Below are 26,451 nucleotides of genomic sequence, written 5' to 3' on the forward strand. Positions count from 1 at the left end.
ATTATATTCTAAAAGATCAGTCAATGTTTCAATGTTTGTGTGTTTTGTTTTGTACTTAGTATCATGGAAAAAAAAAACACCTGAATCTGTCACTTTGCTGCCTTTAATGAGTCGGACATATTTCAGGACATAGCAAGTCCTCTGGATATGGTTATTTACCCCTTGAGAGTACCCAAATGTTTGCAGTTTGTGAATTTATACTGCACTGCATATACGGTGCTTCAGAATGGACCAGAACTTTTAAACTAGCATTGACTAAGTGAAAGCTGGCCAGTTGGTTGCATATTACTAGTCACTAATTTTGAGCCGAGTGTTAGATCTCCTTCAAATTGTATAAAACTTATGTTAAGATGCCTACCCAATAAAGTCCAAATTGTAATTTAATGCAGCAATACATAAGTGTAGATGAGGATATTTTTAATAAACAAATGACACTAACAGCATACAAATAGGCTGCTGGTTCTTGTCTGCCTGTGCAAACAGCCCCCTCCCCTTCCCAAAACTGATTGTTTAGTGTATAAATATGGGAGCTGTGCATGGGCCAGATCCTTTGAAGTGATATAAGCACATACTGCCAAATGCGAAGGACTCAAAACTATCTTTGACAGATCTCGTTTCTCAGTGACTGAAATCTTGGTTTTGATTATTCAGCCTTGCCTCTATTTTCTGCATGACTGTTGAGGAAGTCAAAGGTGGGTGGGGGGCAGAGCTATGTTCCTATGTGGGTTTCAAAGATGAAGAAAACCATGGGAGTTGAATAATATCTAATTGCAGACATAAAATATATATTTTGCAGCTGACTCTGCTGTGGGAGATGTTTATATAGCTGGCATTTTGCATGGAGGGTGATTTTGCAGCTGATTACTCAGGTCAGAGGAGGTTTACAATCTGAATACTGATGAAAGAGCTTCTATAGCAGCTGAGACCAAAGATGATTGGCGAGGTAAATGATCATTTGTATTCCCCTTTGTACTGGAAAGTAATGCATGCTTTTACAGTAATGGGATCTGGCGGTCACTTGTTGAAATAGTGGGAGCTGGTGCAATTGTACTTCATTAGAGAGATGGAGGGTGATTTTTAGTTCAGAAGCAAAAGGCCTTTTTCAGGGGAAATGTTTTAGCAGCATGCATATGGCAGTATTTATAGTACTTTGTGCATCATGGCCTGGATGGCAATGCTGACTCACCTCTCCCTGAACTAAAACCAGTGGTTCATTTGATAGATTTTTAGGGTTGAAACCACAATTTTCACAAGTGACTATTGATCTGGGGTGATTTAGTTTTTGAGTGTCCAATTTGAAACACCCCATAGCCCTGATTTTCAGAAAGTGCTGGGCACTCACTTTGTGGTAAACTGGTATACAGTATCTCAGGATGGGCAGCCAAAGCCACTGGTAACTTTTCAAAATATTTCTCCTCACCTGCAAGCTAAAAACAGGACAAATGCAATTTCCAACCTACTCCAAAGACGAGGTTGGGTTTTTGGATTGTTACGAGTCCCCCAGTTTTATAGCTACCCATGTTGTCCCCGCTTTGAGGATAAAGAGTGGACTTCACTCTTCAGATCTGCAGGGCTGTCAATCTAGCTCTCAGGTCTCCCTCTCAAGTGTTGTCAGGGAAAGGTTAAACAAAGGGCATATTTGAAGCAGAAATCACCTTTTAAAATGGCAGTTGCTTATCTTATGTGCTTTTCTGTGCTAAAGCATCATGGGATTGGAGGACCACAAAGCTGCTGCCAATGTAATCTGAGTTAGGTTTTGTTTGAGGGAAGGCACTTTGGGGGTCAGCTCCTGCATAAAAGTTCTTTTCCCACTTTACAAGCCTAGTTCAAGTGTCCTGCTTTTTCAAGTATCCCAAATTTCCTATCCTATTACAGTGATTTTCTCCCGTCTTGGTTTCAATAACCTTTCAATACCGAGTCTTCACCTTTATCTGACCAATATCTTTTGTCAAATATGGTCATAGAATGTGCTTTACATTAACACATTCTCTTTTAGATAAGGAATTTACACTGGAAATACTGATAAGGTTTCTGAAACATAGTGTCTGTTCAAGCCACACACAGACAAGGTCATAGAGTAATCACTAATGAGAGAAGAAGTTATAATAAATGAAAGAATTAGAACAAATTTTTGTTGTACAGAACCTTGGAAAATCAGTTGCTTGCTTCTCTCAAAATTTATAACAAACACACACATTTCCTAGTTCATAACCTGATACTTCACATAAGTAGTGAAGTGAAATAAAAATCTTGGGTTTTTGAACAATTTTTTCTATTTTATGAACAATACTTCTATACTTACTTATTTTATGGTTGGAGAAATATATAAAAATGTTCCATGTTCCCAGTGGGTGATTTACAAGGGCACTGATGCATGCAGTGGAAAACACACAAAGCACGAGAAAAACAGCAGGCATAAGCGGCTACAGTGAACGGGGCAAAAAGTGGGAAATTTGGAGGGAACTACAGACGAGTGATTTAAGTCTATTTTGCACCGGAGTCTGGATCTTTTTGAAATGCATGTGGGTATGACTGTTATATTTCACATCAAATATACTTCATCTGTGCATTCAAATTGCCTTTTCCTCTCTTTTAAGCTTTCTTCAGTATTTACTTTACAGTATTTCCCCTTGTATTTTTCCTGTGTGTTTACAAAAAATAAAGTACCACAACTTCCATGTACTTATTGCTAAGGCTATATTTTAGTCAAGGTATTTTTAGTAAAAGTCATGGATAGGTCATGGGCAGTAAACAATGACCTGTCCATGACTTTTATTATAGGCTCCTGACTAAAACTTGGGGGGAGGGGGAGATGGGGACATGACTGGCCCGGGGAGGGCAGCCCTGGGGGTGCTGCGGGTGCTTGGGGTGTGGGTGGCCCGGGGGGGGGCACTATGGCTGTTGGAAGCAGGGATCTGCAGCTTCTAGCTCCAGGTGCTGCCTCCGCCCCGTTCTGCAGCTCCCATTGGCTGGGAACCACGGCCAGTGGGAGCTGTGGGGGGCAGTGCCTGTGGGCGGAGCAGCACATGGAGCTAGGAGCTGAGGGATGGGAGTTCTTGTTGCCCTTCTGAGGAGCCCCCCCACTCCCAACTCACTCCTGCTGCTGCAGATCAGGGTGCCTGAGACTGTCCCAGAAGCAGTCAATGCGACTGGCCCAGGGGCTGCCCTAGCTACACTGGCTGCTGCAGAAGTCACAGAAAGTCATGGAATCCGTGACCTCCATGACAGAGAGCCTTACCTATTGCCAACAATGTGTATTTAGAATCACTGTCTGTGATTAATTTTGCTCCAAGATGTGCTGTGGCTGTGACAGGAAGTACCTCACAAAGGGTGTTTTAAAGATTCTAGTCACAGTATTATGGGCACATGTGCACAGACCCATGTCTGCTAAGTCTGGGCTGCTGCCGACTGTAGAACTTCTCCAGAAAGACAAGAAAAGCTGCTCCTTGAGAAATCCTGTAGGATGATCAGGCCTGGAGAACCCCTTCCCTGATAGGTCAAGGGGAAGAAAAGCAGGCCTGGGAACCACATCTATGGCCCTTGGCATGGAGGAAAAGAAGAGGAGGATGCTCGGAATAAGCAGCTGGAAACCTCCTGAAAACCTCGATAGTGGTTGGAGGTGCCATTGTTGCCCTGTTACCAGGAAGCTGCAAATGTGTTTGGCACCATGCAATAATAGTTACCTGTGTGGGTAGAAACTGTTGGAAGAATGATTGTTAGAGAGATTCAGGCAATATAGACTTTACTGGTGCCAAACATTATTTGGTATTAAAAGATCTGTGAGTGCTGAAACTGCCAAAGAAAGGAACTGGCCAGCATTATGGATGGCAATTCGGTAACTCAGGATCAACTGGGAAAGTGTGTTTGTTCCAGAGGAAAATTCAAACAGCATGCAGAGCTTATTGTCAGCTGAGATCCACAGATGCACTGCAGGGAATGAGAGGGGTGTTCCTGTCCAACTGGTATTTAACAGCCATATAACAAAATAATGTTTGCTCCTCTTCACTTCTGTCTCACATGTAGATTGGAGCAATTGATTTTCCCCATACCCTGTTCCCATAGTGTGGAAGCCCTGAGAGCTCATTCATGCTGAGTCATGTGAACATACGATGGTGACTTGCTTGTGAACATGAACTTGAAGTATTAGGATATGTCAACAAGCCTCATTCTGCATAGGAATTATCATATGCAAACAAGTGGTAGAACTGAAGGACATATCCAATTGGAAAATAAACGTCATCTTGAGATGTTGGAGGAGTCAGTAAACAAAAAGAGAAAAATGCTTTATAATAATATGGCTTTTCCTTGAGGCCCTTTAAGGCGCAGTCAAATTCGCAACACCAATTAGAATAAAAAGACAGAGGGAAATTAAAGAGAGACAGCATGCAAAAGAACCTAGGAAGAAAAAAAGCCAAAGTCCCACTGTTAATAAAATAAGGCATGATCTAAAATCAGTGAGCCTTCCTGTCAAGGTTCCTTCCCCACTCTGAACTCTAGAGTACAGATGTGGGGACCTGCATGAAAAAACCCCCAAAGCTTATTTTTACCAGCTTAGATTAAAGCTTCCCCAAGATACAAACTATTTTACCTTTTATCCCTGGACTTTATTGCTGCCACAACAAAGCGTCTAACAAATATAACTGGGAAAGAGCCCGCTTGGAAACGTCTTTCCCCCCAAGCCTTACACCCCCTTTCCTGGGCAAGGCTTGATAAAAATCCTCACCAATTTGCATAGGTGAACACAGACCCAAACCCTTGGATCTTAAGAACAATGAAAAAGCAATCGGGTTCTTAAAAGAAGAATTTTAATTGAAGAAAAAGTAAAAGAATCACCTCTGTAAAATCAGGATGGTAAATACCTTACAGGGTAATCAGATTCAAAACATAGAGACTCCCTCTAGCCAAAACCTTAAATTACAAAAAGACACAAAAACGGGAATATACATTCCATTCAGCACAATTTATTTTATCAGGTTTCAGAGTAACAGCCGTGTTAGTCTGTATTCGCAAAAAGAAAAGGAGTACTTGTGGCACCTTAGAGACTAACCAATTTATTTGAGCATGAGCTTTCGTGAGCTACAGCTCACTTCATCAGATGCATGCCGTGGAAACTGCAGCAGACTTTATATATACACAGAGAATATGAAAAATTACCTCCTCCCACCCCATTGTCCAGCTGGTAATAGCTTATCTAAAGTGATCATCAGGTGGGCCATTTCCAGCACAAATCCAGGTTTTCTCACCCTCCACCCCCCCACACAAATTCACTCTCCTGCTGGTGATAGCCCATCCAAAGTGACAACTCTTTACACAATGTGCATGATAATAAAGTTGGGCCATTTCCTGCACAAATCCAGGTTCTGGATTTGTGCTGGAAATGGCCCACCTGATGATCACTTTAGATAAGCTATTACCAGCTGGACAATGGGGTGGGAGGAGGTAATTTTTCATATTCTCTGTGTATATATAAAGTCTGCTGCAGTTTCCACGGCATGCATCCGATGAAGTGAGCTGTAGCTCACGAAAGCTCATGCTCAAATAAATTGGTTAGTCTCTAAGGTGCCACAAGTACTCCTTTTATTTTATCAGCCATTTAAACAAAACAGAATCTAACGTATATCTAACTAGATTGTTTATTAGCCCTTTACGGGAGTTCTGACCTGCATTCCTGCTCTGGTCCTGGCAAAAGACACCCAGACAGAGAGAACCCTTTGTTTTCTCTCCCCCCGCTTTGAAAGTATCTTGTCTCCTCATTGGTCATTTTGGTCAGGTGCCAGTGAGCTTATCTTTAGCTTCTTAACCCTTTACAGGTGAAAGGGTTTTTCCTCTGGCCAGGAGGGATTTAAAGGTGGTTAGCCTTCCCTTTATATTTATGACACTTCCTATTGACTTCAGTGATCTTTGGATCAGGCCCATAATAATTAGGATACACATGGAGACTGCTGTTACTATGGGCCTTCTCTGAGATCCTATGATACTATGGGCCTTCTTCTGACATTTCTCTGAGACTCTCATGTGCTGTGTTGCCAACCCCAAGCATTCAAAAAATCATGAGATTATACTGAAGCCATAAGATTAAAAAACAAAACAAATACCCTCCTCCTTTGAGGTCTTTTTTATTTGCCTTCTAGTTTGTTTTTAAGGTTCACATTTTTCAGCTTTATTCTGCAGTCGAGAGAGCTAGAAATTTATTTATTTTAAAAATCTGAACTGGCTCTTTATCGAATTGTCTTGTGGTGGGGCAGTGCCCCACCTCCAGGCCAGATTGGGCTACAGCAGGCCAGAGTGGCTGCGTGGACAGGCAGCCAATCAGGGTCAGACTAGGCCTTATATAAAGGCTGCCCAGGCAAGAGGCAGTCAGTCTCTCCCAGACCTTCAAGGGAGAAGGTCTGTCTCCTGAGTGAAAGAGACCAGTACCTAGGATAGTGCAGTGCTGGGCAGGCTTGGGGGAGCTGAGGAGAGCTGCAGCCCAATACCTGTACCTGCACCTGCCAGGCTGTAGGTCCTGATAGAAGGCTCCACAAGGTGCAAGGAGGCTGAAGGGGAAGTGGTTCAAGGACGAGAGGTGGACAAGGGGAGTGAAGGAGGGCAGGGAGGGTCCCTCGGCCGGGACCCAGAGAAGAGGGTCCCCCCCTTGTACTATACCCGGCTGTTAAAGTGGACATAGCGGACTGCACCTGACCCCTGATGGAAGGGGTTAGACTTTGGGGATGTGGTTGGTCACTGTGGCTGGGGTGAAGCAAAAAGACTGCTGTTAAACTCTCCCCTTCCCTCAACCAGGGGGTGAGCGTGGACTAGGGGGCACTGCCGGAGGGCAGTGTCCTGAAGAGGGATGCTGCGAGAAGGGAGCAACGCGGGTCTGGATGCCAACAGAGGGCGAGAGATGGATGGGACACCACCAGCGAGGGCGCTCCACGTGGGCTGAGCTAATTCCCAGAGTTACCAACAGGAGGCGCTGCGGTGGTGAGTCCCAACCCCATCATGTGTCTATTTACAGAGGTGCTTCAATTGTAACTGAACAGGTCTAGTCATGTGAACACAGACTAATTTCCTGGTGCTTCCTCCAAACTCTTCTCATTTTGACAATCTTTATTTAAAGATTAATCTTTCATTCCTTGAGACTTCAGGACAATCTGGGAGGGTTAGCAATCCTAATTAGAAAGGATGTGTGTGTATGAGACACAGATAAACTGAAAGACAACAGAAGAGCTGATCTTGAGGAGTATATGTGAAATGGCTTTTTAAATAAATAATGTAGTGATTTATGCATATTTTAGGCAAACAGTGGAAGCTATTTTATTGCAGTTTTCCCTTTAAGCAACAACTATGAAAAGCTCTGATTCTTATTACTGCTCCAACTAGTCTTTAGATACATAGGGTATATTAGCATTTCATTGGAGTGGCTTTCTAATGCCAAAGCTGTGTACTATCTTGACATTTCTCTGAAGTGTCTGCAGATTAATGTAAATTACAGTACATACTGCAAATTCAGAAGTGTCTGAACTGGCATGAAAAACTAAGATCTCTCTAATGTCAGAAGAAGGGGACCTCTCAATCAGTGGTTCTCAAACTCTTTTTCGTGGACCACTTGAAAATTGCTGAGGGTCTCGGCGGACCACTTAATGATCTTTCCGAATGCTGTTTGTACCATTAGCTAACTATTGTAAAGCCCTTTGGGTAAAAGCGCTATATTAAAAAAACCCTTAATAATAATTTTTTTGTTCTTCAAATAAAAGTATGTGAAGGAACAAAATATGGGCACTGTGTAGAATCAAGCACGTGGGTTTATTATGCCCAGCGCTGGCAGAGTGTCACCTTGCTTATTAGGCTCAGAGACACTGCCAAACAATTGGTTACAATGGATTATATGGATTTTCCATGGACAGAGGGAAATGACGGGTAGGCAGTCCCAAACCCCTGGATAGGTCTAGCAGCAAGACAATATAAGCACAGTAGCCAATGGTCAAAAGGTTATATAATATCTCCGCCCATGGTTTCAGGTTAACACATGACACTTAATTAGTACACAGGTGTTTTTTCTTTAAACAATATACAGTGTGTTAGTAGAAAATATGTATGTTGAATTCTGATTTGGGATCCATAGGAATGAAGTAGCTCCCCTGATTTGTCTGACAGGTACACACCTAAGAGTTAAAGCAAAAGGACAAATGAAAAGTATATAGCAATAAAGATGGTCTTTTAGTTGTTCATTTGTGTTTGGAAGGCAAGCACTGGCAATGGCTTGGAGGAGGGAGGATCTATGAGAGGGAGGATATCGTATCTCATACTGACATGTTTGAACCTCTTCCATAAACTCAAGGCTGGTGTGTAGGAAGGCACCTCTTCTACAGAAGAAACAGGACCCCTTTCATTGTTTAGGTCTGTTTGCAACTTTGAGATAAAGCCCCAATTATAATTTCCACCTGGCTTCTTGCTGACCAAGCTTATCTTAGCAAAAAGCAAGGTTGTTCTTTGTTCTGCTTCTTAGCTAATATTGTTAACTATTTGCTAGGCCTCTGTCTTCTTGATCAAACTCTGGACTTTGGGCCTGTAAAAAGAGCTGACACAGTCTATATGTCAGGTTGTAACATAAATAGCGTATGGATTTTAGCCCTTCAGCACACAACTCATATTTTAATATCAGTAGTCTTACTTTTCTCTTGTGATGGATGGGCCCTCTCTCCCTTGCTGCGGCAGCCCCCCGAGCTGGGGCTGGGAAGGAGGGGTGTCTCTCCCCAGCAGCCGCAGCCCAGGAGCTGGGGAAAGTCATCTCTTTCTCTGGCCATTGCAACCATGCATGACCCAAATTCCCCCACCCCTTCTTACCCCACTGCCCCCTCCCACTACCTCCTATTCCCCCCCCCCCCCAGCCTTCCTATTCCCCAACCACCTCACCTTACATTTGCATCTTCTCCAGGGTCCAGGCACCTAATTAGTGGAGCCACGCCTGCATGGCTCCACTAATTAGGTGCGTGGCTCTTCGTTCTCTCATGTGCAGTCATCCGCGGACCACCTGAATGGAGCTCAGTTTGAGAACCCCTGATCTAGATGATCCCTATGAGGCCAGGTAATTGGGACTGTATATCAGCAGGCATCCTAAACTAGTGGGTTGGGTTGTTTTGGACTGAAAGAGGGGGAGACTTTCAAAGGCAAATTGATGTGCCAAATTGCCATTTGTGCCTTTGAACATTTCCCCCGGAGCCCATAATGAATACAGAGGACTGATGATCAGGGAAGCCTTTCTGTCTTAATTAAGGCTGAGCATTTCAAAAACAACTAGTTATGCCCAGTTTGAGATATCTGTCTGGATCCCAATTTTAAGAGACCAGATACTCAGCACTCTCTGAAAATCAGGCTCTTCTTTTAGTGCCCAGAATCAAATGCTATAAAAATCACTAATTTCTTTTGAACATATTGGCCTAAAATCCCATGTTTCCAAGGGGTTGAGTATCCTCAACTCTCATTAACATGAGTGGAATAGTTCTGAAATTCCTTTGTAGACTACCTTATATTCTTTCTGGCACTTCTGTTTTCACCATTGCCATTCCTGTAGGATCCTGTACTATCATAAATTCAGGAAATCCTTCCAGGCCTACAAAGCTGTTTCCATGACAATGACGATATATACACAGATGAAGCAAGAAGTGATCTTACTGTCCCAGAAATATCGCATGCATGTTTGTCTCTAAGTAGAGCTCCCTTGTGTGCTGCTGTCTCTTTGGCTTGCCGCAAGAGAAATGAAGCCTGTTAATGAGCCTCTTCCTTTGGCAGGTAGTTCTGTGGTGTAAACACAAATATGGTCCAATTTTCTGTGCCACCGAAATAGCAAATGCTCAGAGGAACAGAACTGAAGTGCCAAGTGATTGGGAGAGATGAGATCAAATAGGGTAGGGGTCTCCAACTCAAATGACCACGAGGGCCACATGAGGACTAGTACATTGGCCTGAGGCTGCATCACTGACCCTTGCCGCCCGCTGCCCCATCCCCGGCCCCACTCCACCCCTTCCATTAGTCCCCATCTCTTCCCTGCCCCCATTTCAACCCCTTCCCTGAAATCCCCACCCCAACTCCATCCCCTCCCTGCCCCAAGGGGGTGCAGCATACGGCAGGGGTGCGGCAGGGGGTTAGGCTTCAGGAAGGGTTTGGGGGGCAGGCTCCAGCCTGGCACGCACCAGGGGCAGGGCAGGCTCCCCACCTGCTGCTCTGTCCCCGCACGGCTCCGGGAAGTGGCTGGGACCTGGGGAGTGGGAGCCACAGGGATCTGTGTGTTGCCCTGGCTGTCCCTCCAGGCACCGCCCCCCGCAGCTCCCATTGGCCGGGAACAGGGAACCGTGGTGTGCACTGGGCCAGAGCTGCTCTAGGTAAATTCTGGGGAGGGCGTGAGGGCTGCGGGAAGCTGGTGGGCCGCAGAAAATAGGCCGGCGGGCTGCAGAAAATAGGGCATTAGGCAACAGGAATGAACTCCACAACTCTCACTGGAACTGGCTCAGCTATGTATACTGCAGCATCCACCCACAGGCAAATATCCCAGAATATCAAGGCATGGATATTTATAACATGGCAATCCAGGAATCTGTGACAGCTGTGGTAAAATGCAGCTTTACTCATTATCTTCTGAAAAATCTACCCAGTCGGGAAAATTTTGTCCTGGTTTTGAAAAACCTGACTCTCTTGTGTCTTCCTCTTCTCCCATCCTCTGAGCAAGTTATTGTAACACCGACAGACCCTGGTCATCCGTGGGCAGGATTGAATCTGGGACCTCTGGAGCTAAATGCATGAACTAAAACCCACATGGCCTCAGGTTGTAGCAGACTCCTTAATCTCTAAGTGGTCTCAGTGCCACGAGAGGGGACAGAGCACCACACCCAGAAGGTGTGTGGGTTACATTATGACTTCAATTAATGGCAACAAAGAATTTAATCCCAGCTGTGAGGTCTACAGAGAAGGGTGGGGGAATTTAGCTTCATGTCCTCTACAAAATGGAAAAGCTGGAGTTACTACTTTCTGATTTGGAGGAGCCCTGCTTCCTTAGAGTCCCCTTTCTCTGGTTGGTGAAGTAAGGATTTTATCAGGAAAACTGGAAGTAGGAGCTGGTGTCCAGCAGTGGGAAATTTGGGGATTGACCAAATAGTCTCCATTGTTTAATCTATGCTGCAGTATTTCCTATCTGCCACAACAATATGCTGTAGGTACAGGTGTTTAAGGTGTTCTGGGATGAACAATGATGATGTGTTTACAAACATGCTTGCCAAAGGCTTCCTGTGAAACTTTAGGCAAAACACTTCAATCTTTGGTTGGCTAAATTTTCTTAGGTGTAAAATTAGGATAATACTTATCTGGCCAGGTTGCTCTGAGGCTAAATTAATGTGTTGAACTCAGATGGACAGTGACATAGAAGGGCAGTTACCTCATGTCTAATGGGGACAATAGTTAGTTTTTCAGTGTAACTCATTTACTAAGGGAATATTTTTCCAATGATTCACAAGTAAAAGCAGCTTGATGTTATAGTCTCTCTAACTTTATCTCTAAGTTGCTTTTATCTGGGATGGAAGAGAGGAGTGATGCACTAACGGTTAGGCTATATTCCATCCATCCTTAAATACATAGAACTGATAAATTATCCCTCATTCAGAGTCAATGATACAGTACAATTCATTCAACACAAAACATTTGGTGACACATGGGCTTTCTAATCAGTGTCAGTAGCATAAAGAGGTCCTTTTTTTGATGCAATAAACAAAAATGACAGTCCACTTAGCTCCTTTATATGGTTTGTCAGCTTTAATTCTTGTCTGTACTTTGTTTTCTCATACGTGTTAGGATCAGGACATGCTTCTGAATAACTGACCAAGTATGATGTGTTTTGTAAAATGAAATAAAATCTAACAAGTCTCATGGAGTTGAGGTGAAATTGTAAGAGCAGATCTGCACTCCAGTCTTAATGTGTCCTACACCGCATTGAAGTGTATTAGCTATGTAGGTACAGGCTCTGATTCTTCATGGGCTTACATCTTGCCTCATCTCTTACAAGGTGGGTGTAAAATGCTAGTAAATCAGAAAAGTAGAATATTTTCACCCTCTTTACATTAACTTTGCAGAAGTGTGAATCGCAACATAAGATTCGAGGCAGTGAAGAATCAGGCCCTTTACCTACATTTCTATGAACTGTTAAAGGAATGGCTGACTATTAGCCCCATTAATAACAATATGATGCTTTAACTTTCAATTATAATTAATATAAAGTAATAGATTTTTAACAGGCAGAAAAGACCATTGTGATAATCTCGTCCAACTTCCTGCATAACACAGGCCATTGATGTCATGCACAGCTATGGTTGAACTAGAGCATATCTTTTTAGAAAGACATCCAGTCTTTATATAAAGACTCCAAATGATGGAGAATTTACCATATCCCTCGGTAAGTGATTCCAGTGTTGATTATCTTCATTGCTAAAAATTTGCAACTTATTTCCGGTTTGAACTTTGCTGACTTCTAGTTCCAGTGACTGAATCTTCTAACACCTTTGTCTACTAGATTAAAGAGCCATCTAGTATCAAAGTCAGTTCAGTGTTTTGGTTTTTAAATAAGCTATAGTGGTGGTTTTGCGCCTGATATTTCTTTCTACCCACCCCCTTCCCCGCAAGAAAAACCTATTTGCTAATAATCAGTGTGTGAAAATAGCATCTATCAAAACAGAGCTGGGTTGGGTTAAATTTTAATTGGTCAAATGTGTAACATTTCACTTTATATGACCTTCATTTCACAGTAGTCTTTGGATGCCCTTCAGTTTAAAGGGCATTAAATCTTTGCTGCCAGGGGAAGCTCATGGCCTATCGGACTATCTGGCAACACTGATTCGTTAAATGACAGGAGAGCTGAGAATAAAGGAATGCCATTATTATTAATGCCATAGTCCTGCTGGGTGAATAACTGATTTTTCAGTTCACTGGCCATCAGGAAAACCCAAGTTTTTGGTCAAACAAAATATTGTTTCATTTTTGGGCTTTTAAAAATGTTTTAAATAAAATTGAAGTAAATTTCAAAATGAGAAATAATTTTGAATTGAAACGTCAAGTGTGTTTGGATTTTGTAGGGATTTCTTTTTGACAAACAATTCAACAAATTTTCATACAAATTCACAGAATGTCTGCCAGCTTGAATCTGAATTTTTTTGGTGAAAGTAAGTTCTGGACAAAAAATTTTGTGCAGCTCTAGTCATAAGACTTTTCATATCTTTATTGAAATAAAGTTATGATTGAGAGTTCATAGCACTAATTTAGGGTTAAATACATCACAGGATTGATGCAGTTATCCTCAAAACAAGCATGACAAACCCAGGAAACTCAGTTTGGTTTACATTTAAAAGAAATCCAAACAAACCGAAGTATGGAAATGTACAGTTAGGGCACACACACGCTGCCCTGTGGTCACTATTTTAGTGTTTGCAGTTCTAGATCAGATGAAATTGATTTTAAAGACACATGAAATCCTCCTGTCCTCCCCAGATGAGTAAAGCCAAGCTTCCCTGAGGAGAGATGTTAGCTCATTTATAGGGTCAAGAGGCAGAGAACACCCTGTGGAGGTGAAGATCCTCCTCAGAAGAGGATAAATGATCTGGAGGATGGTGTGGATTGCACTCTCAGCAAATTTGCGGATGATACTAAGCTAGGAGGAGTGGTAGATACGCTGGAGGGCAGGGATAGGATACAGAGGGACCTAGACAAATTGGAGGATTGGGCCAAAAGAAATCTGATGAGGTTCAATAAGGATAAGTGCAGGGTCCTGCACTTAGGATGGAAGAACCCAATGTACAGCTACAGGCTAGGGACCGAATGGCTAGGCAGCAGTTCTGCGGAAAAGGACCTAGGGGTGACAGTGGACGAGAAGCTGGATATGAGTCAGCAGTGTGCCCTTGTTGCCAAGAAGGCCAATGGCATTTTGGGATGTATAAGTAGGGGCATAGCGAGCAGATCGAGGGACGTGATCGTTCCCCTCTATTCGACATTGGTGAGGCCTCATCTGTGTCCAGTTTTGGGCCCCACACTAGAAGAAGGATGTGGATAAATTGGAGAGAGTCCAGCGAAGGGCAACAAAAATGATTAGGGGTCTGGAACACATTACTTATGAGGAGAGGCTGAGGGAACTGGGATTGTTTAGTCTGCAGAAGAGAAGAATGAGGGGGGATTTGATAGCTGCTTTCAACTACCTGAGAGGTGGTTCCAGAGAGGATGGTTCTAGACTATGCTCAGTGGTAGAAGAGGACAGGACAAGGAGTAATGGCCCCAAGTTGCAGTGGGGGAGGTTTAGGTTGGCTATTAGGAAAAACTTTTTCACTAGGAGGGTGGTGAAACACTGGAATGCGTTACCTAGGGAGGTGGTAGAATCTCCTTCCTTAGATATTTTTAAGGTCAGGCTTGACAAAGCCCTGGCTGGGATGATTTAATTGCGGATTGGTCCTGCTTTGAGCAGGGGGTTGGACTAGATGACCTCCTGAGGTCCCTTCCAACCCTGATATTCTATGATTCTAAGAATGGCAACAGTCATCTTTGCCCAAAGCATTTTGTGGCCTCAGTACTAATGAAAACAATAGAACATGGCAGCCATTTTGAGAGTTTTTCTTTGGATCGTTCGTCTACATTAGAGATTCAAGAATACACTTTCATTTCATTATGAAGAATAATGAGGGAAAATTACCATTAATCCAAATGTATTCTATGCACAAAATATTTCAATGATTTTTAATTATATAGGAATTTTGAAGAATGCATTATTCTGGTGTTAGAATCATTAGGGACAAAAAATAAATTTAGCCTTGTATTGGGCTTTTTATCAGAAGACCTTTTTAAAAATGTTAGCTCCCAAGCAGATTAATGGATTTACTTGTAATTTCTCAGAAAATTCATTCTATGCCCCAAAAATGCTTTAACCTGGGGAGGCTACTCTGTGGGGTTTTTTTTTCTTACTAACATAGGGATTGAATCATTGCTTTAAGTGCAAAATGTAACTCAATGAATGGACTAGCCTTGATGTTTGTTCAAACAATCTCTGGTCACTGTAGTGTGTTGAAAGTTTTTCAGGTGAATGAGTGGAGAAGGTATGTGCAGTAAGGGAGCTGTAGTCACAGGCAAAATGACAAATATCCTTGGCAATATGTGTATTTTGGATCCCATTGGGACAGTTTTTCAGTAATGGTTTCAGAGAGAGCTGCTTCTCCTTGCCAGTATGTCCTGTGCTTCTGGTACTACTCAATAGAGACCTGATGATTATCATCTGGTAAATATAGGAAAATGGCTAACTTTTTTTGAGATTTACTGTAGCTGGTAATTGTGAAATATATAGTGATAGAAAAACAATAAAACGAGAGGTGATTCTACTGAAAGTTTCAAATCTGTCATTTAACTCATCAGTAAAGTATTCATAAATAGAAAAATGGCAACTGTCAACAGTACTGCTGTACAGAGTCTGCTTCACTCTGCCATTTGGGTTGTTTCTTGTTATTATATGGTATTAAAAACTTCAGGTTGATATCACTTCCCATTTATCAAATTCATCCTTATTTTGATGACTATCTTGGAAGCTCCTTTTCATCATTCCAAAGGCTCCCTGGCAACAACTACCCACAATGCAGTGTCCTAGCTGAAGCTTTTGGCCTCATGCAAGTTTGCTTCTAGATTGTTCAGTGGGATGACACATTCTGTATCCTTTAAATCATAGAGGTGTCTCTTTGTATCTCCTGGTGTATTCTGACTACTTACGCTCCCCAGAAAATCCAAAATGTATTGGTAAGTCAGAGGAAAATGACAGCATCTTTTCTCTAATAACTGTTTGTTTCATTTACAATAATACTCTCCAATTCTGGATTATCAATGCCTTTCACAATGAGTTGGCTGTTACTTGCCCAATTTGTTCAATGCCAAGGTAGCGCTGGAGCCGAAGATGGTGTATAATCTTGGGTTATTCCCATGTATTGCAACAGGAGCAGATGTCAACAGAGACAGCTTGCCTGGTCATGTGGATGCTGACTCAGCAGAATGTTGATGGGGCAGGCTTGTCAAACAGCCTGTTTTTGAAGTTCAGTTTTGCCAGTCCTAGATTCTTGTTAGGAGGGAGGTGATGGTTTGTAGGCTTTGTGAACTGAAGAAAAAGAATTAAAATAAACTGATTAGAATGAACAGACTTTCAGGTTATCTCAGGTTATAACAGGTTATCTCAAGTGCTTATATACGAATGCACAAAGCCTTAGAAACAAGCAGGGAGAACTGGAGGTCCTGGTGATGTCAAGGAATTATGACGTGATTGGAATAACAGAGACTTGGTGGGATAACTCACATGACTGGAGTACTGTCATGGATGGTTATAAACTGTTCAGGAAGGACAGGCAGGGCAGAAAAGGTGGGGGAGTAGCACTGTATGTAAGGGAGCAGTATGACTGCTCAGAGCTCCGGTACGAAACTGCAGAAAGACCTGAGTGTCTCTGGATTAAGTTTAGAAGTGTGAGCAACAAGAGTGATGTAGTGGTGGCAATCTGCTATAGACCACCGGACCGGGGGGATAAGGTGGATGAGGCTTTCTTCCGGCAACTCGCAGAAGCTGCTAGATCGCACGCCCTGGTTCTCATGGGTGACTTTAATTTTCCTGATATCTGCTGGGAGAGCAATACAGCGGTGCATAGACAATCCAGGAAGTTTTTGGAAAGCATAGGGGACAATTTCCTGGTGCAAGTGCTAGAGGAGCCAACTAGGGGGGGAGCTTTTCTTGACCTGCTGCTCACAAACTGGGAAGAATTAGTGGGGGAAGCAAAAGTGGATGGGAATCTGGGAGGCAGTGACCATGAGTTGGTTGAGTTCAGGATCCTGACACAGGGAAGAAAGGTAAGCAGCAGGATACGGACCCTGGACTTCAGGAAAGCAGACTTCGACTCCCTCAGGGAACGGATGGGTAGGATCCCCTGGGGGACTAACATGAAGGGGAAAGGAGTCCAGGAGAGCTGGCTGTATTTCAAGGAATCCCTGTTGAGGTTACAGGGACAAACCATCCCAATGAGTCGAAAGAATAGTAAATATGGCAGACGACCAGCTTGGCTTAACGGTGAAATCCTAGCGGATCTTAAACATAAAAAAGAAGCTTACAAGAAGTGGAAGGTTGGACATATGACCAGGGAAGAGTATAAAAATATTGCTCGGGCATGTAGGAATGAAATCAGGAGGGCCAAATAGCACCTGGAGCTGCAGATAGCAAGAGATGTGAAGAGTAACAAGAAGGGTTTCTTCAGGTATGTTGGCAACAAGAAGAAAGCCAAGGAAAGTGTGGGCCCCTTACTGAATGAGGGAGGCAACCTAGTGACAGAGGATGTGGAAAAAGCTAATGTACTCAATGCTTTTTTTGCCTCTGTCTTCACGAACAAGGTCAGCTCCCAGACTGCTGCGCTGGGCATCACAACATGGGAAGTAGATGGCCAGCCCTCTGTGGAGAAAGAGGTGTTAGGGACTATTTAGAAAAGCTGGACGAGCACAAGTCCATGGGGCCGGACGAGTTGCATCCGAGAGTGCTAAAGAAATTGGCGGCTGTGATTGCAGAGCCATTGGCCATTATCTGTGAAAACTCGTGGCGAACGGGGGAAGTCCCAGATGACTGGAAAAAGGCTAATGTAGTGCCCATCTTTAAAAAAGGGAAGAAGGAGGATCCTGGGAATTACAGGCCAGTCAGCCTCACGTCAGTCCCTGGAAAAATGGAGCAGGTCCTCAAAGAATCAATCCTGAAGCACTTACATGAGAGGAAAGTGATCAGGAACAGTCAGCATGGATTCACCAAGGGAAGGTCATGCCTGACTAATCTAATCGCCTTCTATGATGAGATTACTGGTTCTGTGGATGAAGGGAAAGCAGTGGATGTATGGTTTCTTGACTTTAGCAAAGCTTTTGACATGGTCTCCCACCGTATTCTTGTCAGCAAGTTAAAGAACTATAGGCTAGATGAATGCACTATAAGGTGGGTAGAAAGTTGGCTAGATTGTCGGGCTCAACGGGTAGTGATCAATGGCTCCATGTCTAGCTGGCAGCCGGTGTCAAGTGGAGTGCCCCAGGGGTCGGTCCTGGGGCTGGTTTTGTTCAATATCTTCAAAAATGATCTGGAGGATGGTGTGGATTGCACTCTCAGCAAATTTGCGGATGATACTAAACTGGGAGGAGTGGTAGATATGCTGGAGGGCAGGGATAGGATATAGAGGGACCTAGACAAATTGGAGAATTGGGCCAAAAGAAATATGGTGAGGTTCAATAAGGATTAGTGCAGGGTCCTGCACTTAGGACGGAAGAACCCAATGCACAGCTACAGACTAGGGACCGAATGGCTAGGCAGCAGTTCTGTGGAAAAGGACCTTGGGGTGACAGTGGACGAGAAGCTGGATATGAGTCAGCAGTGTGCCCTTGTTGCCAAGAAGGCCTATGGCATTTTGGGATGTATAAGTAGGGGCATAGCGAGCAGATCGAGGGATGTGATCTTTCCCCTCTATTCGACATTGGTGAGGCCTCATCTGGAGTACTGTGTCCAGTTTTGGGCCCCTCACTAGAAGAAGGATGTGGATAAATTGGAGAGAGTCCAGCGAAGGGCAACAAAAACGATTAGGGGTCTGGAACACATGACTTATGAGGAGAGGCTGAGGGAACTGGGATTATTTAGTCTGCAGAAGAGAAGAATGAGGGGGGATTTGATAGCTGCTTTCAACTACCTGAGAGGTGGTTCCAGGGAGGATGGTTCTAGACTATTCTCAGTGGTAGAAGAGGACAGGACAAGGAGTAATGGTCTCAAGTTGCAGTGGGGGAGGTTTAGGTTGGCTATTAGGAAAAACTTTTTCACTAGGAGGGTGGTGAAACACTGGAATGTGTTACCTAGGGAGGTGGTAGAATCTCCTTCCTTAGAAGTTTTTAAGGTCAGGCTTGACAAAGCCCTAGCTGTGATGATTTAATTGGGGATTGGTCCTGCTTTGAGCAGGGGGTTGGACTAGATGACCTCCTGAGGTTCCTTCCAACCCTGATATTCTCTGATTCTATGATTCAATTTACTAGTGAAAAACCATCTTGTTAAACAATGTCCTTCTAAAAATAAATCCTTCTGGAAAACCACTGTTTCTCTTTTTAAAACACCCTAAGCAGGCTGTTGGGTTCTCAGACCTGGTGTGGAAGTTGCAGTTATTTTGTTCGTTCATTCACTCTGTCAGACAGATCCAGTAAATTTTATAAAGAGCATTTCTCTAGACAGGAGCATGCTAACTGGACAGCAGATACTCAGGTATTACCATATCAGTCTACATGTCACCTTTCCTCCTGGGCAGCCAGTCTCAGATTTTGGTTTAATGCTGTGGCCAGAACTTCCAAAATTGGGTGCCTAAAGTTCGGGTCCTAAATACATATTTAAGCATCCATGACGTGATTTTTCAAAAGGGCTGTACGTATGCAGCTGCTAACTTCAGTGGGTTTTGTGAATGCTCAGATTGTTACATTTTTAGAATGTAAGATTCTGGACACCCACATAGCAGGGGGCTATTTGTTACTTTGTAGCTGGTAAGTAGCTACAAGTCTGTAGTGGGAGAGTGATGGAAAGAAATCAGGTGCTATGTTTATGAAGTGTGTGTGTGGGGGGGAGTGACTTCAATGACGTTACTTGCATGCTTAAAGTTAAGTGCTTGCTTAAATCCTTTGCTGGATAGAGGCCTACTTTTGGTTTTTAAAGTGACCCATTTCCTCAAGAGTAAGCTAGTGCAATAGCCATTCGAAGTTGCTATCATTAGCATGATGGAGAACACCCTAACATACAGAGCTCACTATCACTTTCTAGGTTGTGGTAATTGATGGGGTTTACAAACCCCATGCTAAGGTTAAAAGATTGTAGCTCAGTGGGCTAGCTTGCCTTTTATATTCACTGCTTTCCATTATAGTCTGCTTTTATTCTATTTGGCAGTAATGCAGAGAACCTACAGGCCTGTATCCTGTAAACCATTAGCTTCAGCAAGTTAACATAAAGCTCGAGACCTGTGAACTTTGAACAGATAAACTTTGAGCTGAAAATAGAGGAGAAAGGTAAGTTCTGACTACAAGTATGTGACCCAACCACAGGAGTGTCAGGGCAATAAAATTTTACATAACACCTGCAGATTATATTTTACATTACATCCGCAGATACCTAACCACAAGAGTGCGAACTGACTTATATGATGATAATTGAAGATCATTGATATACTACACTATATGAGAAGGACACTCCAACATTAGTCAAGTTAGGATATACAAATTAAGAAAAAGGGGAGGGGACCCCTACTGAATATGCATCAAATGTACTGGCATCAGCATTTCATCTTGTAAAAGTTGCATCCCAGCCTACGGGCAGTAGGAGAAAGATTTAGTCCTTGGGAGGTGCCAGCATGATGGCCGATGGTGATGAGGAAGATGATGGGTCACATTTCAGGTTGTTTTGCAAGGGATAGTGTGAGTGTATGGATATGCAGATGTATGTTTGGTAGTATCTCTATCTACCTTACTGCGTTGGGGTGTTTGTGACTGTACTAAATGTATTAATAAACTATATCTGTAAATTTTAGAAGAGTTTCTGTAGTGTGAGTGTTGTAGCTGTGCACATTTGGGTTCTCAACTATATAATCATTTGAATAATATTGGGCCTAATCTTGGATCAAGAACCTGCCAACCCTCCTTTCCTTCCTCCCCCAGCTGTCTGAGAGATCCTGGAAGACTTCTAGGGGAGGGAGGAGATGAAAGGTGACTTGGCAGCCTTCCTCCCACCTCTCCCCTGGACTGCCTGGAATAGCCATCCCAAGACTCAGAGCTCCAGAATTAGATGTTGATGGAGAGGGGTGAGAGCATGGATTAGTGACATTTTAAAACTGAGAAAAAATTAATTTGTTCTCTCTAGGTGTTTCAACCAAGAGCTGCCACTTGCTTTTTCTCTTCTGTATTTAAAATATCCTTGCTGTGTCCTAGAGGGAATGAATTCCATTTGCAGCCACCTTTGTAATCTCAGGATTACCAGACAACTTCACTGAGAGTACCTTTTGCACTTCTGTTTAGTCCAAAGTATTGCATGTTAACTCTGTAAATCTGTAAATCATTTCCCACTTGTTTTTCATAGTGGTGCTGTCCCCAAAAGATCCAATTTGTAAAAGAGGTTTGTGGAAATGTACAGGGTTGTGTTGATAAACTGAATTCTATTTAATAGACATGTCTTCAGGTAGAATCTGAGACCCGGTGAGTCTAGAATAAGAATCTGTATGTAATATAAAGCAAAAGGATGATCTGCCCCGCCTACAGAAAAATGTGCATAAACTCCCATAGCTTCAAAAGTCAAGATATCATGAAGTAAGGTTAATTTTGCTGACAGGGCCTAAGGCAAGTGATAGTTTAAGCATCACCAATGTAAGACATTACCATTTGATGTTAGATTGTCCATAGGGACCTCACTTGCTCCTATTTGCAAGAAACCAAGAGAGAATGATTATACTAAGCAGCATCCAAAAAGAGTGAAAGCTCTTTTTCCAAGCTCTTTCCCCTTTTGACTTCTTCAGAGGAAATGTTTAGAAATGCAGAGAATTAAGAGGTGAATATGGGATGACACTGGAAGTCAGTGATCTTGAGGAATTATGAAGATGGACGAAAGAATCCAAACATTCATATGTAAACACATAGTACCAACGGTATATCAAAAAGATGTTTTGAGAAAAGCAAAAGATGCACAATAATGTGTGAGAAGAACAAATAGTGTATGAGAGAGAGCCAGGGAGAGAGAATAGAGTATGCATATGATAATACATAGGATATATCAGAGTATTCACATGAAAAGTGGCATTCTTAGTGAAACCTCACAACACTCCTATGAGGTACAATAGGTACATGTAATGGATCATCATCAGCAGAGATCAAACCTGGAACCTCTGGATCACCACGCATGATTTTGCACTGTCAGCACTAAAATATCTGACTCTATTAGCCTAGGTTAAAGCAGATGCATCAATCTCTATGTATGACTAGCATTAGAGAGGGGACAGGACCATACTGAGTGGGTAAGAGTTATGTACAATAGACATGACTATACTCACTTTCTAGACAGGGATCTGGTGCTTCAGATTATGTGATCCAGCAGGGCACTGAAGCATATGCTTAGCTGTAAGTATGTAAGTAGTCTACTTGAAATCAATGGGACTAATCAGATGATTGAAGTAAATCATGTGGTTAAGTTCTTTGCTATGGGGTCAAATGGTGTTGGCCATGATCACACAGTGAGCCATTGGCAGAGTCAGCATTAGCACCCAGGGTTCCTGGTCCTTTGTTCTAACCACTGTATTGCATTGCCTTCCCAGCTGGATTGGTGAAATGGCTCTTACACTGTCTATTGTGATCAGTTGACTTTAAATTCAGTGCTGTTAGTTGCTAAACCAATAAATCATCTTTTGGTGCAATTCTATTGTTCACTTTTTTAACAGAAAGTTTGGGCAGAGGCGGCAGACAGAAGAAATGGAGCTATACCCAAATGTGTCAAGGTTGTTTTGATGTCCAAAATCCTTCCAAAGGCTTCTGTTTTGTCCAAGTTTGCACTAGATTTTTATTTAACATTTTATGTCAATTTTCTTCAAGATACAGTAGTTTAAAAAAAATAGAGAAATGAAAATCTGCAGGCTACAATAGCACTCACTACTTAATCCTATCTTTCACCTGCTATCTTTGACCTCAATGGAGAAATTTGCCTCTGAAGTTCCTATCCAGGCTACCTTCCTTTTTACATTAAAGTAGTGCTTTAAAAGTCATCCTAACGATCCCAATATCCATGAAGGAACATTGCTGTACTGTGACAAATTCATTATTGAATACTTTGTTGAAATAGGCAGTGTAAATATTCATGCATTTTTCTAGGATTTCACCCTTGAATAACTTGGTTATGGTCATAAAGGTTGTCTCTAATCTTCCTTTTTTTGTGGTGAGAAGAATCCAGTAGATTTGCTGATTTGTGTTTGTTGTAGTGTGGCCTCACCTGAGAATGAGCTTATAAAAGTAGGTTGCTACAGTATCAATCATGGGGTCAGAGAGAATATATAGTATCTTGAAACTGGAAGCTGTTTACTATAGTACCCATCTAAATGGCTCATATAAAGCCTTTGTAGTAACACTCTTTAGGGTGAGTTTGTTAGGATAGTGTTGTATCAACCAGGCAAGGTACTAACAAGCTTCAACAGGACTTTATTTTCAAAGTGGAAACCTCTTTACCAAGCTGCTGCTGCACCCTCTGTAGCTTTCTCCCAGCCTCTCAACTGTTCCCCGCTCCTTCCTGTTTCCTGTCCTTTCAGACTCCTAACAGCCAGTGCTCCCAATTCCAGTAATTACAAGCAACATCTAAACACTACAGATAGCTTTTTATAAACCTAATGGTGCAGTGTCGTGAGATCCCATCGTATTTGTTTGCCAGGAATAAATGGTAGAAGGACTTGTAGTGTCTCTAGAAAATCTAGAACATTCAATACGAGATGACATAACAGTGGTGTGTGTGTGGGGGGTGGGGGATTGTAATTTTTAGAATTTTTTTCTGCCTTTTAACAGACTGAAATAACTGACCTTCAAAGTATAAAATTGGAATGTATGTGGTATAGGAATTAATAAGTCTAGCACTGTATAAGTTGGATGCTGATTAGTTTACAATTTTTGTTATAGCTTATGGGCCAACTTATCAGCTGGTGTAAATCTGGGTATCTGCATTGAAGGCGGGAGGGATAGCTCAGTGGTTTGAGCATTGGCCTGCTAAACCCCGAGTTGTGAGTTCAATCCTTGAGGGGGCCATTTAGGGATCTGGGCCAAAAATTGGGGATTGGTCCTGCTTTGAGCAGGGGGTTGGACTAGATGACCTCCTGAGATCCCTTCCAACTCTGATATTCTGTGATTCTGTGAATGTCAATGGACTTATGCTGATTTTCACCAGTTGAGAATCTGGCCCTGTATTTTTACTGGTTTTATTGATCATACCATAATAGGCCTTTTTTCGTACAAGTTCACCAAGAGCTTTGGATAGGTTATTTTGGCAGATTAATTTGCCTGTCTTCTTTTCCCTAAGTGTGGGCTGTAAATATTGCCATTGTCATAAAGCCCATGGGAAAAATACTAAATCACTTTTTGACTGAATATTGTTTTACTGTCCATTAAAATAGATTGATACTGGAGAATGCACACTCTGTTGAATAGACTGAGCTGTAACGTGTTTCTATATGCTGTATTTTGTGAGTTTGTCACTTTATGAATTGAGGCTGGGATTTTCAACCTGCTCTAAGGGAGAGAGATGCCCAGCTCCTATTGAATGCGATCTTCAGAACAGCTTTTTTCAGGTGCAAAAGTCTTAAGATCTGTATAGTGATATTACAGAGGATAGAACTGCAGAATTCTTACTTGCTAGAGTGGGAACTTATTCATGCAATATTTCCCCTCTCAATCCAGGTAGGACATATATATGCCATACATAAGGAACCCATTGCAGGAACATAGTGTACAGACCAGTAGGTGGTATGTTTGTCCTTGTAGCTCTGTTGGCACATTACGTGGTGGTACGATTTTTGACAGAACTGTTTTAGCAGATCTGCACTCCATACTGTACCATTTCATTTTAGGATTTCTGAAGCACCTACCCCACAGTGCCTAGCATTGTTGTTAGCAAGGAATTTCTGGTAACTTCCAAAACTGAGGCACCCTTATGAAATGGAATTAGAAGGACCAGTTAAATTTGAGCAGCTTTAACACTTGCGGGAGTTTCCTCTGTAGCCTGCATCAGTTCAGCTGGACCTGAGCTAAAAACTCGGTTGCACACAATGCAGCCAGTGCTTTAAAACAGCTGGAAGAATGGTGGCAGTGGTTGATGCAAGATGTTGCATAGGGTGGCACAAGCTCAAAATTTTCCAACCAATTTGTTTTCGCAGTGTCTTTTTGACTACTGTAAATGGGCCGCAGGCTAACACCTGAAGGCAAAACAATGTTACTGAAAAATTGCTTTCAAATTGGAAATTTTTGTAGTGGTGGGAAGGACCACCACTTCCCAGACCGGTTACTTCCAGACAGGGACTAATATATGCTTATCTCCCTATCTGGGAATTGTGTATTGTCTGCTGCACAATATAGGTCTATTTGTCTATGGAGCCAAAATGCTAATTGAAAGAGGAAATTTACAGGTAGAAATAAAACAGCAGGCGGGGATCCTCTTTGAGTTAAGACAATGGATTGGAGGAGCATTCTGCAAGGCAGAGGTGGTACCCCTGTTGATCTTTTCCATAGAGGAGGCAAGCTGACAGTGTGACTTGTCCCATGAATAGAGGGTCACATCCAAGTGTGTTTGTAATACACTGGAAGGATTTTGGGTGAGCTTTTGTTCTTTAAGACAGGACAGTAAGTAGTTAAATAAGTCTAGGCTCTCAAATGAGTGTTAGGTTTCTATTTAATATGTAATCATTTGTTTCTAATATTTCTACTTGATGCCATTTGAATCTCTACTCTTTCTGTTAAATAAAATTTTGCTTCTTTTCACTATAAACATATCTAAGTGCTGTGTGTTATGCCGAGTGGTGCTCTGAGGTATAACAGGCAAGCTGGTGGGTCTAGTGTTCCTTTGGGAGCAGTGAATCTGTGAGTGTCCAGTGGACCAGGGTCTGGACACTCCTGGGAATGCTCAGAGTGCTTGGGGGTTGGAGTGTGCCTGTTGTGAACCTGCAGAGGCACAGCAGAGCCTGCGACCAGTGGAGGCAGGGAGATGACCCACAAGAGTCACTTGCACTAAGAGCAGGCGGTAGCAAGGTGCCTCAGAAACCTGGGTACCCCAGGAAATCATCCCAGACTTCCAGGAGGGGCTTATCTCCTGAAACATTGTTCCATTATGCCCAGTACTACCTGAGTAATCCAGCCCACACCGATAGGAGACTGGGACTCTTAGAGTACTGTAGGCTGGATGCCCATATCTGATACTTGAGACTGTAAGTGTTTAAATTCAGTTAAGGCTTTGGAGTACTTTAAGCAAAACCAAAAACTATTGAGCCTGGAGCAGCATCATGGGGCCCAGGTAATCCTATTATCTTATCCTATACCCATAGGGGATATATAATAATGAGACAACACCCAAAGCTCTTTAATCTAGCAGACAGAGGCTTAACAAGATCCAATGGCTGGAAGTTGAAGCCGGACACGTTCACACTGGAAATCACACATTTTATACAATGAGAGAAAGTAAATATTGCAACAACTTACCCCAGGGGATATGGTGGATTCTCCATCACTTGAAATCTTTAAACCCTGACTGGATAACTTTCTAAACACTGTACTAAGACAGAAGGTATGAAGCCTGATGCAGAAATTATTGGGAGAAAATTCTATGGTCAGTGTTATGCAGTTCAGACTAGGTGATCAAAATGATGCTCCTTTCTAGAC

At 42.6% G+C, this 26,451-nt stretch overlaps 1 long non-coding RNA gene across 1 annotated transcript in view; it reads left to right on the forward strand.

Moving 5' to 3' along the window:
* Window positions 1–809: 809 nt before the first annotated feature.
* The window catches only part of LOC311525426, a 253,464-nt gene continuing 227,822 nt past the window's right edge, over window positions 810–26,451 (forward strand). The window contains exons 1-2 of the long non-coding RNA XR_014712771.1: window positions 810–943; window positions 6,781–6,963. This is a non-coding gene — a long non-coding RNA (uncharacterized lncRNA). The remainder of the gene's footprint in view (window positions 944–6,780; window positions 6,964–26,451) is intronic.

Source organism: Lepidochelys olivacea (genome assembly GCF_965140295.1).
Source record: "Lepidochelys olivacea isolate rLepOli2 genome assembly, chromosome: 8".
NCBI classification, from domain to species: Eukaryota; Metazoa; Chordata; order Testudines; family Cheloniidae; genus Lepidochelys; species Lepidochelys olivacea.